This window comes from Diceros bicornis, chromosome 32, assembly GCF_020826845.1.
Source record: "Diceros bicornis minor isolate mBicDic1 chromosome 32, mDicBic1.mat.cur, whole genome shotgun sequence".
Lineage (NCBI taxonomy): Eukaryota > Metazoa > Chordata > Mammalia > Perissodactyla > Rhinocerotidae > Diceros > Diceros bicornis.
The window spans coordinates 28,066,434-28,085,667 of record NC_080771.1 but is presented as its reverse complement, the minus strand read 5'-3'; positions in this window follow the sequence as shown (position 1 = coordinate 28,085,667).

Below are 19,234 nucleotides of genomic sequence, written 5' to 3'. Positions count from 1 at the left end.
ATTTCTTTGTCTCTGGTAGGTTTCCTGTCTCTTGCTCCTTCCTCTTTGCTCACATGCTATGTTGTTCTGCTCTCCCCTTACTGGCTTCCTCTAGTCGTAGTTTCTGCTTCTCTTGGACTTGAGCTTGCTCGTGGCTTTGACTTTGGTCTGACAAGGATATATCAAAGGGAGAGCCCTGTTTAGCTTATAAGATTATTATGGGTTTGAGGAGCCTTAAATTTGGCAATGAGCCAGGGTCCTCGACAGGTAACCCTAAGAAAACCTAAAGAATGGTTTGTTTTTGTAAAGCCAGCTGAATCACATTGTGATTAGTGAGGAAGTTAAAATAAAACATCTCAATGTGTGGTAATACAACCACACAGCAGATGGCCCTGTCTGCCCACGATTTTAAAGGCTAAAGCCAATTCCTGAGAAGGATTTCTGCATTTGTTCTTACTGATTGCTCACTTCTGCAATAACTGACGTTATGATGACAAGATTTGATCAGCTTTTGCTGAAAGCAGTTTGGCCTTACACGTGCAGCGGGCACAAGTTTGAGTGTAACGTTCCTGGAGCCACGTTTCTTTAGTTCATTGTCGTTACTGCAATGATGGTCATTTCCCTCCCCTACATGCGCACAAACACGCCAACAATTCTGCACAACCTGCTTCAACTTAAGTCATCATTCTTTGGGAAATTAAGCCTCATGTTTTGATGCCAAACTCAATATGCTAATGAGACCTGGGAAGCTTCTGTCTCTTCTAATAAACTTCTCATGGGAGGTAACCAATAAGGAAGAATATTGAACAGGAGTCGAGGCAAAACTCTTTCTGGTCAATGCGGCCTTACATAGGGAGGTACGTTTGTATTTTACTTATTCATTCAAACACACAAATGAAAAAAAATTATGCTATGTCTCTGAGAGAAACCAAGAAAAACGAAACACACCCTGTAGCCAGAAATCAATTAGGATAAAACCAACAGACACACAAAGAACTCTGGCTTGAGGGTTCTAAAAGACGTTCGAACTAAGACCTATAGGTCTGCAGAGATGGAGAGAGTTTTGGGGAGGGTTTCCTGTAATTTATCTTTGGAACCCAATTCAGCTAATGTCACTTACAAGCTGTGTGTGACAGTGGCCAAGTCCCTTAACTTTCCTTATTCCATTATTATCAGTCCACTTTTTACAGATGAGGAAGCTGGAGCACAAGGAATCTAAGTAATTTGCCCAAGGTCACTGGGTGAGCAAGAGCCAGCAGGAGCTGAGATTAGAATCCAAATAAGGGCATTAGCCCCAGATTCCTGCTCTCAGCCAACTGCCCTGTGAGCTGCCTTTCCAGGTCAGGGGGTCCCCAGTGCTGGTCCTCAGATGGATGCCAAGAGGTTTTCACTCCTCCATGGGAAAGTGAGAAAAATAAGATAAAAGAAATGAATTTTTCATAATGCTAAATATGTTCCACTTAAATATATTACTATCCTTTTATTTTCTATGAGATGACATCTGTCCTTTTATTTTCTGGCGATCTATTTTTTTCCTTTTTCCCAACATGTTTTATTATGAAATTTTCAAACATCCAGAAAAGTTGAGAGAAGAGTACAATGAATGTCTATCTCCCCCCCGCCACGACCACACACACACCTAGATGTAACAATTGATATATTTCTGCCATATTTGCTTTAAAGAGAAAGAATCTGTTGTGTGGGCTGAACCATTTGAAAGTGAATTGCTGACATGAAGGCAGTCGACCCCTGAATACTCCAACAGCTGTCTCCTAAGAATGAGGACATTTTTTTCCATATCCCCAATATCAATGTCACACCTAAGAAAATTAATATTTCCATTACATCATCTACTTGTACTCAAACTGTCATTTTGGATTTTTTTAAATTAAGATAGAATTTGCTTACCATAAAATGCACCACCCTTTAAAAATGTAAAAGTCAATGGTTTTTAATATTTTTACAGAGTTGTGTAACTACTATGTAATTTTAGAATATTTTCCTCAAGCCAAATGGAAACCATTAGCAATCATTCTTCATTCTCCCTTCCCTTCAGCCCCTGACAACCATTAATCTACTTTCTGTCTGTATGGATTTGCCTATTCTGGGCATATCCTATCAAAAGAATTATGCAACAGGTGGTCCTTTGTGTCTGGCTTCTTTCATTTAGCATGTTTTTTAGGGTCATCCATATTGTAGCATGTATCAGTACTTCTCCTTTTTATGTCTGAGTAATATTCCTTTATATGAATATGCCACATTTTATTTATCCATTCATCAGTTGATGGACGTTTGGGCTGTTTCCACTTTTGGGCTGCTATAAATAATGCTGCTATGGCATATTTTGAAGTACCATGTCTGACTGGGCAAGGGAAACAATAGAAGAAAATAAACAAATGGGACTACATCAAACTAAAAAGCTTCTGCACAGCAAAGGAAACCATCAACAAAATGAAAAGACAACCTAACAATTGGGAGAAGATATTTGCAAACCATATATCTGATAAGGGGTTAATATCCAAAATATATAAAGAATTCATATATCTCAACAACAAAAAAACTAGCAACCCAATTAAAAAATGGGCAAAAGATCTGAACAGACATTTCTCCAAAGAAAATATACAGATGGCCAACAGGCATGTGCAAAGATGTTCAACATCAATAATTATCAGGGAAATGCAAATCAAAACTACAATTTGATATCACCTTACACCTGTCAGAATGGCTATAATTAACAAGACAGAAAATAATAAGTGTTGGAGAGGATGTGGAGAAAAGGGAACTCTCATACACCGGTGCAGCCTCTATGGAAAACAGTATGGAGATTCCTCAAAAAATTAACAATAGAACCACCGTACGACCTAGCTATTCCACTGCTGGGTATTTATCCAAAGAACATGAAAACACAAATGAATAAAGATATATGCACCCCTATGCTCATCGCAGAATTATTCACAATAGCCAAGACTTAGAGGCAACCTAAGTGCCCATCAAGGGACAAATGGATAAAGAAAATGTGGTATATATACATAATGGAATATTACTCAGCCATAAAAAAGGATGAAATCTGGCCATTTGTGACAACATGGATGGACCTTGAGGGTATTATACTAAGTGAAATAAGTCAGAAGGAGAAAGTCAAATACCGTATGATCTCACTCATATATAGAAGATAAAAACAAAAACAAACAAACACATAGAGACAGAGATTAGATTGGTGGTTACCAGAGGGAGGGGGAGTGAAAGGGGTGGTGGGAGGAGGGTGAAAGGGGTGATTAGGCACTTGTATATGGTGATGGATTGTAATTAGTTTTTGGGTGGTGAACATGATGTAATCTACACAGAAATCAAAATATAATGATGTATACCCAAAATTTATATAATGTTATAAACCAATGTTACCACAATAAAAAAAAATGCTGCTATGAACATTCATATACAAGTTTTTATGTGAATATATGTTTTCATTTCTCATGGGTATATGCCTAAGAGTGGAATTGCTGGATCATATGGTAACTCTATGTTTAACATTTGTAAAATGTCTCTGATAGCTTCCCCCTAACCCAAACCAGGAGCCATTCAAGATTTATGCATTGTGCTTGCTTGCTTGTCTCTTTGGTCTCATGTAATCCAGAACAGTGCTCCCACCTTGTTTCCTCATGACACTGACATTCTGAAGTGTCATCCAGGTAAAATCATCTTACCCTATTTTCTTGATTTTTCTGACTATTGCCTCCTGGTACTTTTTAAATTCTTCCTTTATCCCTGTATCTCCTATAACCTGGAAGTGAGTCTAGAAACGTTGTTAGATTCCTGGCAAAAATAGTTCTTAGATGATGTATATTATTTCCTACATTTTTAGCATTAAAATGTTATCTTTTATGAAATGATAGTGATAACAGAGTGTTGTTTTTTGTTTGCTTGTTTCATTTTTAAAACATCCTTTTTTGACACAATTATAAAGTGGACAATCTCCGTATAAACCACCTCACTAAAAGCAATGCACAAATAACAATAAAAACAAATCACAAAACAAAGCCTTTCTCTATTGCAAGAAATCTAAAAGATTGGGGGCTCCTAAACTAGGTAACTTATAAACCTTTGCAGCCATAATAGGCTAAGAACTGATTCCCTGAAGCATCAGAAGGAGAAAGTGATTCTGTTTTATTCTGAAAGTTCTCAGGACTAAGTAATAATGCACATTTTCCCCTGAGCCACAGGTAGACACTCTCCCCTGCTGAGCACATCACATCTATTGCAGTGACTTCTGGAAATTAGACTCTTGAGTTTGGAAACTTCATTCGTTTAATTTATATGTAAAGCCCCCAAGCTTCAATGTAGCTTTAGTGAAAATTGCTAACTTGCCAACGTTCATGAAATTCTATTTCAGCCTAACTTCATTACTAGCTACCTTCTCCCCTGCAGGGAGAAGTATCACCCTGTGGGGAGCAGTCGTGTTGCCCCCAGTCACTCAAAAATTGCGGCGAGGAGTCCATTCTGTTTAAAGTCTTCCACCACCTGTTTAGAGTGTCTTATTTTGGCAGCCAAAGCTTCCAGGATGTCGCTCTGATCGACGGCTGTCGCGATCTTGCCAATGAATTCTTCCAAAGACTCCAGGCCCTGGAACCCAAGATTCACCCCAGATCCTGCCAGACATGCACATGTAAGTGTACCAGAAGGGAGGACATAAAGAAAAGAAAAGCAAAAAAAAAGTGATGACTACAAAGCTCTCAGCACCGTGCCAGGCACGAAGCCAGCTATTACTATTGAATGGTATATCATGAACTGTTAGCTATTATCGTTGTGATTGGTGATTAGAACCAGACTGTAAGAACTTTAAAATTCAACCAGGGAGCACCACTCTGACTTTAGATCTGACTTTAAAGCATATGCATAATTATACGAAACTTTTTCAGAGCATTATAATATACACTACTGTGACAAATGCATAGAGGTGGGTATTAATAGCCCCACTCTACAGAAGAGATAACTGAGGCTCAGATTAGCAAATACAACAGAGATTTGGTAAATGACCACTCCCACTTCTCTTAGTTCTGAAGCCTGTATTGTTTTCTGAATCACCTGGCTATACTGTCTCCCATGTTTTGCACAGGAAATCTGAACTTGTCAACCGAATGAACTGTGTTTATTTGCACTTGTGGAATCTCCCAGTAGATCTGTGAAGAATTCTTTTAGAAAGTAAAGAATATCATACTCTCCCTAACATCCCTAGCCTTGCCTCTCACTCTCACCCGCAGCTTCTGCATAAAGCCTTGTCTTCAGTGGGCACCTTGATCACAGTGAGCTATTTAAAACGCATATCTAAACAGCCGCTCTCTGACATGAAAATCTTTTCCTGAGGATAATATACATTGGTGGTGACCATGGTGGCTTTTGCATTAGAGAACATTCCAGAGTTGTAGCAGTGAGTAATGAGAGGAAGGCTTTCACTGTGTATACTTTGAAATGTGTAATTTGGATATAAACACTTTTTAACTAAATGCATGAATAAATACAAAAATAAGTCATTTGCTGGGTTGCCCCTATCCCAGGCCTTTTCTACCACAATGGTATCAAGTTCAAGTTCTGCGGCCAAATCTTTGGTGAATGGTCCCTGTTTATGTTTACAGCCTCGTCTACTCCTTCCCCTTCTTGGACTTGAGACTCTTAGTAATACACATATATGGAAGCCGGCCTCTGGCCCCCTGGTGTTCTCACTGCCTGTCACATGCCTTTCCTGCCTTCAGCTGTATGATTCCTACTCTCCTTCTACACTACCCTGTGTGTGTGCTACAGACCTGCTTGGCAGTCTAGTGACATCTATGGTTCCTTTCTCAGAATAACGTCTTTCAGTGTATAAAATAAAATGCATAGACTCACAAAGACAAGCATATTGAAACAGAATTATTTAAATATTAGAAACAAAATTGTAATGTAATAATACCTGTCCTTCATTAAACATGCATTAAAGATCAAGATCTAGTGGCAGGTCAATCACCATAATTTTGAAGTAGTGATTAGCATAAACAATATTTCAAGATATCTGCAACAACAGTCATATGATAAGAAAACATCTGTAACTTCTACTGGTGACAAAGTCTCAGGTACTGCTCATACCAGCAGTGTTGGTTTCCCGCATTCCTAATTGAAGGAAATGCTAAATTTCTCTCATAGGTTTGTGAAAATCAGAAGCAATTTTTGTCCACCCAAGGTCAGACTCCTTAAGTTCTGCCCATGGATCCGAGGTTATGAATCCCTGTTCTCGAGTTAGCTGTTGCTGGCAAAACTCTTCCAGAAAGTCTTCCTTGAATTCTCATCAGAGCTGATTGACCTCTGTGGTAGCCAGCCTCCAAGAATCCCACCACCTGTGTTCCTGCTCTGTTGTAGTCCCCTCCCACACTATATGGGGCTGATCTAACAAATAAAATATGGTGGAATGGATAGAATGTGACTTGCAAGGCTACACAATAAAAGACATTGTGGCTTCCTCCTTGCTCTCCCTTGGATCACTTGCTCTGGGGAAACCAGCTGCCATGACATGAGGACATTCAAGCAGCCCTGTGGACAGGCCCTCGGGGCGAGGAACTGAGGTCTCTCTAGCCAGTATCATCTTGCTAGCCACAAGTGACCCATCTTGGAAGCAGCTCCTTGAGCCCTGATCAAACCTTCAGGTGCCTGTGGTCTTGACATTTTGATGTAACTTCATGGGAGACTGTGAGCCAGAACGACCCTGCTAAGCCACTCCTGAATTCCTGACCCTCAGAAACTGCGTGAGATAATAAAAATCTGTTGTTTTAAGTTTGGGGTAATTGTTGTGCAGCAATAACTAACTACTATAATTAATACACCCTCCTTTTGTCTTCACATAGATAGAATCATATACTTCCCTCTAGCATTGCATTTAGGATGTAATATTGAAATTGTCTGCTTATGCCTGTCTCTTCCTTGTCTGTGAGAACCATCAGATTAAACACTGTGTCCAGCTCCACTCATCCTGGGGGCCTCAGCACCCAGTACGAAGTCCAGCATAGACCTTTGCCCACGTAGACAGTAGTCAAATCTTATTAAACATCAAAGGATTGGCGGCCACTGTTTCCCCCTTCTGTATCTCAACATGAGGGTGATTGCATTAGACCTCAGTTTCCCCATCAGGAAAATGCAAGTAAAGTTAATTCCTGCCTCTTGGGAGTGAGGTAAATCTGACATGAGATAATGCATATAATAAGATCCCATTCAGTGATTATTGCTGTTATTAATTATTAACATAGTCATTGTGGGTTCCCTGAACCTCAGTTTTTTCATCTAATGAGGCTAATAGTCCCCACTGGATAATTAAAGCTAACATTCATTGAGTACTGACTATGTTCCAAGCACTGTGCTAAGCACTTACTAGGAACTATGTAATTCCACCAGCCACCCCATGAGGGAGGTACAATTATTATCCCCACTTTACAGATGAGGAAATTGAGGCTTAGAGAGGTAAAACTTGCTTCCAAATCAGAAAAGTGGCAGTGCTGCACCAGAAGTGACGTTTCTCTGACTCTTCACCATGGCCATCCATGTATACATGACAGACTCCAAAAGAGATCATGGTGTGAACTTGTGAATTGTAAAATACCATTTTCAAAAGAAGGATCCTTGCTGTTCTTTGCTAATGTGCTGTGCTCCTAGGAACTCCCAGAAGGGTGAAGGGATGAAAGGAGATTGACGTTCGGGCGGGTACTCATGCTGCCCCAGGTTTATACATAGTATCTCACTTCACATCTCAGCCACCGATTAGAGAAGGCTCTCCCTCTTCCACTATGCTGACCAGCACGCCAAGACTAAGGAAGTCAAATCACAAGGATGTGGTTACTCCCACAGCTAATCCTGGATCCAGCATTCCTACTGAGTGCTTAGCACAATGCTAGGTATTTCAGACTCCGAAGTTGAGGAAATTTCAGGTACAGCATTTGTTTAATAAATGTCAGTTCACTAGGCTCTGGTTAATCATAAAGATACATATTAGAATAGCTTACTAAACCTAGATAATGTCTATCTTTAATAGCGATTGATATCTTGGGTGAAAGACACATGATAAAAACCTAAAAGAAGTGTCTTTAAAGTGAGGTGCATGCCTATCTCACCTACCTTTGCTCCTTACTGCCGGCTGAAAACGGATGTGATGCACTGAGCTCAAGCAGCCTTCTTGGACCATGAGATGAGGGTCGCACACAGGAAGCTGAAGAAAGCTACAAAGAGGCTAGATCCCTGACAACTGTGTGGAACTCTCATGCCTCGTCTTTACTCCCCAATTCCATATTTATATGAGAGAAACAAACCTCATGTGTTTAAACCTCTATTAAATGGGGTGTTCTGCCACTTGACCCAAACCTAATCCAAGAAGTTACACCACACATGCTTCTTTTGCTTTCCAGATTCCAAAGTGTTCTTTCTACAGTCTTCTCTCCTGCTCTCTTTGTCCTTAATTTACCAAAATAAAATAAAAAGTACTGCTCTTTGTCATTTTAATGAGCTTTCAGGAGAAAGTAGCTATAAATGTTTGTATCCAGTCTACTATCTCTAATCAGAAGTCTGACCTCATGTTTTTGAGAAAATTAAATGTATAATAAATAGAAAGTTCGTGATATAATGCCTAGCACAGGGCAGGCACTCAATAAACGACAGTAATTATTGTGGCTCTCTCATTACCATTATTACCATTGCTATTATTTCAAATGCTTTATCTGGGGCTTGTATCTAAAGGTCACACTAAAATGCCAATTGAAAAAAAAAAGGACCCACACCATGTATATATTTTGTAGCTGTGCTAATCTAAACACACGTTTATTATTTTTTCATAAATCAAGAGAATATTTGCAGTGACAGGGGATTTCAACAGCCTGATTTAGCTCCTCTAGGCCACAAAGCATGTCTTGACCTAGCAGAAACAAAATGCATCATAGGCAAAAATGCCATTCCCCTGCCATCTCATTTCCTCATGACGACGTACTTGGAACTATGATCGAATTCTTACAATAAAGTTCGGAGAGAGATGTACTCAGTCTTTTCCTCACTGGAAAAAGTGTGTGTGTGTGTTTGTGAGAAATGGAGGGGGGTTATGGGGAGGTGAGGGTGTCAGGGTCCGAGAGTCTGAGAGAACTGCACTTGAACCTTCATTTCACCTCCTATTTCCAGCTGGGCTTGGGTAACATTCTTAACTCTGACCTGCGTTTCTTCCACTGAAAACATGAGGATAATCTATTTCCTTCCTCTTTCAAGCTCCAAATCTCCTTTTTTGAATGTTCTCCTAGTCTTCTCATCTTTGTCCTTCTCTTCAACCCTGAGGCTTTCTACATCTCTAATGACTGCTAAAAACAGCCCTACAATCTAGCTGGAGGCAGGATAAGTGGATGCTTAATGCCTCTGTGCAAGTCTGGCTCTGCCACTAGCTGGGTAATCATATTAGACCTCAGTTTCCCCATCCAGAAAATGGGGTTAATGTTAATGCCTGCCTCTTGGGGATGAGTAAAGATTACATGAGATAATGCCTGCAAAGTGCTTAGAACAGAGGCTGCTGCATAGTAAACATAAACTGAGAACAAATAATATGTTGCACTCACTGTGCTAAAAACCTTATGTGGATTATTTAATTATCACAAAAACCCTAAGAGATCAATGCTGTTATATTCTCCAATTTGCCAGTAAGGTAGGGAAACGCTAGTAACTTTCCTAATTTAATCACAGATCATAAGTAGTGGGACCTGGGTTTGAACCCAGATCATCTGCCCCGATAGTTACTGACTTATGCCCTAATCTACAGCACCAACCTGAATCAGCTGTTGTGCTAAAGGTAGTTTACTCAGATAATGAACTTTCTTCAGTTTTTTGCATCAACTCGAAATCATTAAGAAATTATCGTGTTCATTTTCTGTGCCAAAGAAAAACTTCTACAGGGTTAAAGAGATGGAAAATAATAACCAATATTATTCAGTTCTTACTACACACTTTAGACACATTAACTCATTGAACCTCACTCTGTTGTTCATTGAACAACCCGATGAGGAGTATACTATTAATATGCCCATTATACAGTTGTGAAAACAGAGGCTGAGAGGGGTTAAGTACTAAGAAGTAGCAGGTGGCAGAGGGCTGGTGCTCCAACTCATACCACGATGTCATACCGCCTCCAAAGACACGGTCCCTGCCCTTAAGGAATTTATAATCTGCCCGGGAAGGGAGACAGCCCCTTGAGCTACTTATGTCCCTGCTCCCTGTCACCTCCCCCCACACCCTTCCATGCTTATGGGAACACTCTACACAAATACTCAGAAGCCGCCCTGTACAGCCGCTCACCCGTGTCAAAGTTGAGTACTCGAGCTGCCTCCCCCTCCACAGTGACCACCCTGCCTCCGCCCTGGATGTAGGCAGCCGTGGCCCGCCGGTGGGAGAGCGTGATCTCAAACAGCCTTCTGCTGCACTGCACCCGGGACACAGCGGCGTCCCTCACACGGGGCTCAATGTCCATCTTGTAGGTGTTGAACACTTGGTGGAAGATGGTCTTCATGATCTACAGGGAGAGGGCAGGAGACTTGAGAACCTGGGTCTCCGCTTCTGAAAATCCGTCATACAGAATGATGAAAACACTTTCTCAACACGATTTCAACAAAGCAGGAAATTAAATTTCTCACAATCGCTGCTGGTGGAGGGATGGCGTGATGATGCAGTTATTTAAAATTTTGTTTGTAAAAGGTTAATAATAAAGAAAATGCTTAGGTAGAATCTATATTTAGTTCCTAACCTGAGAGCTGAAACAAAAATTACAACTCTACTTTGATTAACCTCTAACTGAAATGTAGGATTTCCCTCCACTGTGAATGTACTCACGGTAGTACCCATGACTGTCTCCAATAAAAACCATAGATTTTTTTGTGTGTGTGTGAGGAGGACTAGCCCTGAGCTAACAACCGATGCCAATCCTCTTTTTTGCTGAGGAAGATTGGCCCTGGGCTAACATCCATGCCCATCTTCCTCCACTTTATATGGGACGCTGCCACAGCATGGCTTAACAAGCGGTATGCCCGTGCACGCCCAGGATCCGAACCTGCGAACCCCGGGCCGCTGGAGCGGAGTACGAGCACTTAACCACTGCGCCACTGGGCCTGCCCCAAAAACCATAGATATTTTTCAAATGACATTATAGCTGTTGCAGAAATCTCAAAGCACTGTTTATGCTTATCACTTCTTTGAAATTAACTGTCACTAGATCTTATTTCATGCATTATTAAAGAAGTATATATATTCTATGTCACAAATTTTTTGAAAGTATTTTGATAACTGTATTTCAATTCTGTCAGTTTTCTTTGTCAACCCATGTATTTTATTTTATGCCTTTAAAAACATAATCCTGAGAAGGGGTCTGTAAAATTTATCAGACTGCCAAAGTGCCCCATGGTGCAAAAGAGATTAAGATTTTATGTAAATTTTATATAAATAAAATTGTTTGTTTCTGACTGTCCTTCTTACGAAGAAACAACCCTATGAAGTGTATGCTGCTTTTTCTGTCCTTATTATTGAGATGAGCTGAGACACAGGGAGGGTAAGCAACTTTCCAAAGATCACACAGCGAGTGGTAGAACTTGCCTTTGAAATAGGCCCCAACTCTTAATTATGATGTTAAGATGCCTCTAAAGATATGATCCCTGCCTTTAAGGAATTTATAATCTGCTGAGACAGAAAGATTTCTTCTACCTGCCTTACTGCCTCCTGCACACAATTCCATTTCATTCCCAACTCCCACCCCAAGGGAATTCTCTCTATTATCATATCACACAAAAAATAAAGGTAGATGGATTTTCATTAAATTGGAGCAGCATATTGAGAATGGTTTAATCTATCTAAGACTCTCTTTGGCAGACCCTAGTCGAAGAGGACACCTAAATTAACTTTTCTTGTGTATGGATTAATTTGGCCCAGAGTTTTAAAGATTTTATGGATTATCTGGGAGACAAGCTGCACGTGCCCATTAAATTTTGAGGTGACCGATTTGAGAAATTTTCTCCTGTAGACACATATAGACATTATTTCAGGGGTAAAAAAAGTCACCCACACCCAATAAAGAACACATCTCTGTTTTTTTTTTTTTTTTTTTTTTTTCCTAGTGAGGGAGATCACCCTGAGCTAACATCTGTGCTAATCCTCCTCTTTTTGCCAAGGAAGACGGGCTCTGAGCTAACATCTATTGCCAATCCTCCTCCTTGTTTTTCTTCCCCAAAGCCCCAGCAGATAGCCGTATGTCATAGTTGCACATCCCTCCAGTTGCTGCATGCGGGACACGGCCCCAGCATGGCCGGAGAAGCGGTGCCTCGGTGCGCGCCCGGGATCTGAACCCCGGCCACCAGTAGCGGAATGTGCGCACCCAACCGCTAAGCCACAGAGCCGGCCCCACATCTCTGTGTTATAGCACCAAAAGTTAAAGCAAGAAGGAAAAAAAAAAAAAAAGGAATTTGAGGATAACCTGAAAATGCATTTTATCAAAGATACTGGCAAGTAAAAGGTAGAGTTTCCACTGGGGAATTAGGATTCATGCTAGTGCAGACTCTGGGATACCCACCATCAGCTATTCCCCTCCTCCTTACTAAATAAACCCTGCATTTATCTGGCAGCACTGTGCACCGCCCCAGGGATTAAACTCCCATTATCCAAATTAATCAAGGCAACTCATTCTCTTTGCTCGTGATTGGTTAGTGGGTAAGCATGTAACCTAGTTTTGGCCAGTGAGATGCTATGGGAAGTCTTCTGGGAGCTTCTGGGAAGACTTTCCTTCCTGAAAAGAGAGAGGCTGTGAACAAAAAGCTTGCATTCCACTTGGAACTGTGGTATGAAGACATAGCGCTTAGAATGGAGGCAGCCATCTTGGGAGCTTGATGAAGACACTGTGGACACACTAAAGCTAGCAGGATAAATGAACAGAAGAGAACCCGGGTCTTGGATGACATTAAGTCAGTGTAATCAATCAGTGTCCTTCTGGGTGCGGCCACTTTGTGATGACTACACAATTGTTTGCAGTCAAGTGCACCCTCACAAGGTATGCATGCTCGCTCCTCTGATGGAAACCAAGATGACCCAGAGAGATGGTCTTTTAACGCATGTAGTCTGTCTCTCCATATTGAAAGCCAAACATCCCACATGCAGACTTGGGTTTCAACTGACCTTGGAAGAGCTTGCCTTTTCTGAACAGCAGGCGCACCAGGGGCAAACACAGCACATTTTAGTAGGGTATGGCCAAACGGAATCAGTTCTTAGCCTTTGACACCAATGATGCTCTAGATCTCTTTCAATTGTCTGGAGTAACCAAGGTCTGATTTATAGTGGCCATCAATAAGTCAAGAGCTGTTTCTCCTATTGTAGCCTTCTTTGTGATCAACTCTAAGTGGTGTACTAGGATGAAGAGCAGATGGGTGGGACTGAAATCCTAAACATGGCCTATGTTGGCCTACATGATCTGGCTCCTCCTGCTCGCCTCTCTCCAAACCCAGCTGCTGCCACTCAAACCTTTCTCTTTGTCCTGTAATCACAGTGGTTTATGGCCACCTAAATGCCTTCATAGATGCGGTTCTTGCTGACAAAATTGCCCGCTGTCCTCCCGGCCCTAGTTAATACTTGAGCCTAGTCCCTCAAGTCTCAGCACAAATATAGGTTCCTCTAGGAAGCCTTCCCAGCCCACTAGAACCTTCGTTATAGTTCATTTAACACCCTATATGTCTCCTTATAGCACTTACCTTTAGTTAAAAATATTATTCTGAGGGAGTTAGTCATTTAAGGTCTGTTTCACTCAACAGAATGTTAGTAACATTAGGCATGGACCATGTCTTAGTCGTTACTATATCCCTAGAATTTAGCATAGTGCCTAGCACATAACAGGTACTCAGTAAATACATGCTGAGTGAATTACTGCTCTGCAAAGAGAACTTAAAACGGTGCAGACACTCCATCACCAAGGATGCTCTCAGATGCCGTTAATGAATTGCAACTAGAAGCTGCTTATATAGTTAGGACAATAATATCTCTTGTAACCAGAACACCTGCTCTAGAGTGGTTTCACTGCTGGTAATTTAAAGACTCAGGTTCTTTTTATCTTTTCATTCTGTTGTTCTCCTCAGGGCACTGGCTTGTCTTCTTACACTGGCTCCGTTCATGGTTCCAAGATTGCTGCCACAGTTCCAAAATGAGAAGATAATACCCAGAGGCAGAAAAAATGAAAGTCCCTTTCTAGTGCTCCTGTTCAAGAATGAGGGGAATCTTTTAGGACACCCCTCATTGGCCAGAAGTGTGCCACACACCTATCCTTGAACTGATCATTATCAAGGGGAATGGCATTCTGATTATCAGATTAGAACAAATGAGATTCACCCTGAGGAATGGAAGGGACCAAGTTCCATCTGTCTCCAGTCCCGTGAACACAATCATGACTGTATTGGAAGGAAGAAGCTGGGCGTGTGTGGATGTGTGGTGCTGATGCTCGGAATGAGGAGGAGAGAAGTTTTATAGGCATCCAAGAATGCCTGCCACCCACCCTCAGTGAGCATCAACAGGAGGAAATTCATTAGAAGAAATATTGGCATCAAAAATACAGCATGGGGCCGGCCCAGTGGCTTAGTGGTTAAGTGCACGCGCTCTGCTGCTGGCGGCCCAGGTTCGGATCCCGGGTGCTCACTTACGCACCGCTTCTCCGGCCATGCTGAGGCCGCATCCCACATACAGCAACTAGAAGGATGTGCAACTATGACATATAACTATCTGCTGGGGCTTTGGGGGAAAAATAAATAAATAAATAAAAATTATAAAAAAAAAAATCTATATATATATAGCATGTATGGGGCTGGCCCAGTGGCACAAGCGGTTAAGTGTGCGTGCTCTGCTGCGGCGGCCGGGGGTTCGCCGGTTCAGATCCCAGGTGTGCACCGACGCACCACTTGTCAAGCCATGCTGTGGCGGCGTCCCATATAAAGTGGAGGAAGATGGGCATGGATGTTAGCCCAGGGCCAGTCTTCCTCAGCAAAAAAAAAAAAAAGAGGAGGATTGGCAGATGTTAGCTCAGGGCTGATCTTCCTCACCAAGAACAAACAAACAAAACAGTGTCAGCCAAGGGAGAGAGGTGTAATGCAGAAGAAAAAAAATCATGATATGAAATTGTTCAATAATGAATTCAGCACCTAAAAAATACTCACCCTTTAAACATTTCTTCCCCATTTACAGTAACTTCTAATTTATCCCCACCCATCATCAATATCTTTTTGATTAGTCTGACTGATAGTCCACTGTAGTGAACATCTAACATTATAACGCAAATACAATCAATGCAAATTGATTGCAAAGCAGAATTGCAAATCGTTTTAAAAGTGTGGGCTTTTATAAAATCAATGCGGGTGATTTCAGAGAACCGCTTCAACTACAGGCAAAGAAACTCACAGAAGTACACCAGTTAACAGCTGACTTGGATAAAGGATGATGGTGGGTACTTAAAAAATATATTTGGATCGAAGGGCTAGAAAAAGGCCACCATTAAAAATTCATGAAGTTCTTGAATCTTATTTTTGCAGATGAGACTTTATGTTCCTATGTGCAAGTCAATCGTGAAGGGCAAGGTCTATAATGTGATCATATAATTTTGCAGGAAAAATTAACTATCTCCTCAAAAAAAATGAATATTTTATTCATTTTTTTATTCTAAGATTCAGCAAAGTTGCTATTATGGCCTACATTTGAATACATATCACATAAAATAAACTTATTCTCATAATTTACAGCTACAGTTTTCCCTCCATTTATAACACAATTTTGGTTAACTTTCAATAGGGCTTAAGCCTTCACTTTAAGACAGCAGATGATCTTAGGATAATAAGGACCTCCAGTATGTTAAAATGGTGATTATAAAGAGTCTCTAGAAACATGGATAATTCTTTATGATATGATGCTAAGTATAAAAAAATGGGACGGGGCTGGTCCCATGGTTTAGCAGTTGAGTGCGCGCGCTCCGCCACTGGCGGCCTGATTTGGATCCAGGCACGCACCGACACACCGCTTGTCCAGCCATGCTGAGGCCAAGTCCCACATACAACAACTAGAGGGATGTGCAGCTATGACGTACAACTATCTACTGGGGCTTTGGGGAGAAAAGGGGAAAAAAAGGAGGAGGATTGGCAATAGATGTTAGCTCAGGGCCTGTCTTCCTCAGCAAAAAGAGGAGGATTAGCATGGATGTTAGCTCAGGGCTGATCTTCCTCACACACACAAACAAATGGTGCACCAAAGACTATACAAGATAATTGTAACCATGTAAAAATATTTATGGATTTGGATAAGAATTGAAGGAAAAATAAAAGTGTGTGCATATGGGGGAATTAAGGCTAATTCCCTTCCTCCCTTTTCCTTTTATTTCCCAAATATATTTTATTCTAACATTTTTTTGTTAACTAAACAATAAGCCCAGAAAAAAAATCCAATATGTTTTTGAACTATTTAGTCTAGAGTCAGCAATGCTGTGTGTTGGGTAAGGACATCTCTGACTTAACATTCACAGGGTATGAAAGGCAGCCTCTGAGATGGCTCCCAGTGATCCCCATCTCCTGGTATTCACACCATTGTGTAATACCCACCCCTTGAATGTGGACTTGATTGGTCAACTCTCTTCTAATGAATCCAATATGGCAGAAGAAACGAGATGTCACTCCAATATTAGGTCATAAGAAGACTATGCTTCCCTCTTGGGTGTTCAGCCTCTCTCCCTCTTGCTCACTCACGCTGAGGGAAGCCATTTGCCATGTTATAAGCTGCCTTACAGAGAGGCCCATGTGCAAAGATCTGGTGTCTCCTGCCAAGAGCCACATGAGTGAGCTTGAAAACAGATTCACACCCACATGCACACACACACAAGGGCCCCAGTTAAGCCTTGAGATGACTGCAGGCCTGGCCAACACCTTGACTGTAGCCTTGTGAGAGAGCCTGAGCGAGAGGAAACCAGCTCAGCCACACGTGAATTCCTGACCCACAGACATGGTGACATCATAAATGTGGTTGTAAGGTACTAATTTGGGGGGTCATTTGTTACACAGCAATACATCATTAATAATGAAAGTTTACATTCAAATCTCTGAAATTTTGTCCTCTAAGAATATGACAATTTACTTGATTTACAAATATTGTGCCTGGAAACATTTTTAAAAATCTCTGGGTTAGAGTTACAGAACTGCTTTTTAGAAATCAATAAAAGCTATTTACATATTTGTATGTAAAGCAGTATTGATGACAATCTTTATTTGAAAACAAAAGCACACAAAGTGAAGTTTTAAGTACTATAGAGTTTCTTAGATGATAAAAAACAAATGCTTCCCTACCCTATTCTCCCTGTACTTACTGAGGAGCTGAGAGTATGACGGAGAAATCTAACAACTTTGGAATCAGAAGCTGGACATGCCAAAGCAATGTATCGGTGGCGGAAGGTTCCATAGATTTTTAGGTGGAAAGCTGGCTGTTTGACTGCCTGATGAGAGCTTGGGGATTCCTTCACTGCAGAAGTGAACTCAATCCCATAAGCAGAGAGATCCAGGTAGACGTTGTGGGCTCGGATTTCTGGTGTGGGCACCTGGGGAGGGAGAAACGGATTAGGGGGATTGTGGAGAAAAAGAGTTATAATGACAGTGCTTTCTGGTTGATTCCAACCACAGGTCCCACCTTCTAATACCATCACATCAGGCATTAGGATTTCAACCCATGAATTGGGCGGGGAGACATAAGCATTCACACCATAGCAGTGACTATTTTCTCTGTTCGCCCAAGGATGACACACAGCTGGTACTGTTTTGGGTGCATAGGAGAGAAGTTAATTCATTTCAAACAAGAGACAGTGGGCCTTAATTCTCTTGGAGAAAACATTTGAGAAGGGTTGGATAGAGGATATTGAAGATGAACAGTTTCCCTGCACACAACTCCCAGTTAAAGAGGTAACATCACTGTTTCCCGAATTGAGGGAGAATAGAGTAAATTAAAAAAAAAAAGTTAATTGAGCAGGTGTTGCAAATTTAAATGCCAACCCAGGTCAGGCAGGTAACCTAAATGAGTATTAGCCAGTATAATTTCTGGCTGGGAGTAACTCTAGCTTAAGCAGGGGGATAAATAGGAAATGGATGACCAGCCTCACGTTGGGAAGAAAGTAGGGGTAGTGGGGTCTGTTGAGAACTGGGGAGCTGATACTCTAAGGAGCAGCTGCTCCTCTGTTTGAGCTGACTGCTGTCATATGGAAAAGGGCCTGGTGTTGTCATATTTTCCAGTTATTTAGGAGATGCTCCAACTGTACGCCCAATGGAGAGCATACAGTTAAGGAAATAACCAAACTATTTTCCCAATTTGACTGACAGAAGAAAGGAGCAAGGAAACATTGACTGAGGTCCCTTGTAAAACTGAATTTTTACTCCATTGGTGCAACATCAGTCACTCTCACCTAGCATGACTGAGCATTGCCATTGTGGTCAACCATGGCATATTTAAAACACAACCAAAAGCCAGTGACTGAGTCCTACCCTTGAAGTTTCTAATATATGTGATATGATCTTGGGTAAGACTCAGGCATTGGCATTTCTTAAAATAATCTAAATTGAAATATATTTATAAAAAGTTCACATACATATATAGAAAATTCACAAATCATATATGTACAGCATTTTGAATTGTCCCGAAGTGGACATACCAGCATAACCACAATTCAGGTTAAAAAACAAATATAACCAGCATTCTAGAAGCCCCACTTGGGGCATTAGTAGTTTTTAAAAGCTCCCTCGGTTGTTGTAAACTGCAGCCAGGATTGAGAACTATTGCTTTAGGGGCTGAAAAATATAGTATCTTCCCATCCCCACTGCTTAGAATAGTACCTAGAAAATAGTAGGTGCTCAAAAAAGGTTCAGGGAGTGAATGAGTGGATGGTTATAAATATATATAAAATAATAGTACTGGCAGTTGGGTAATAATCAACAACCCCCATGTTCCTTGAATATAACCTAATTATTTTAATGCTTGTTTAAAATGTTAAAATTGTTAATAATCATGTTAACTGTTAAAATTGAACAGTTTGCCTTCCTTGTACAAATTATGCCAAGTACTTTGTCTCTTCCAATTTTTTTAATCATCTGTGGGTGTATGTTTAACTCACCAGTTAGCAATCTATGATAACTTTTCCGCCTAAGTAATTACTAAACTCAGGAGTTTTCCTCTCTGAATTATT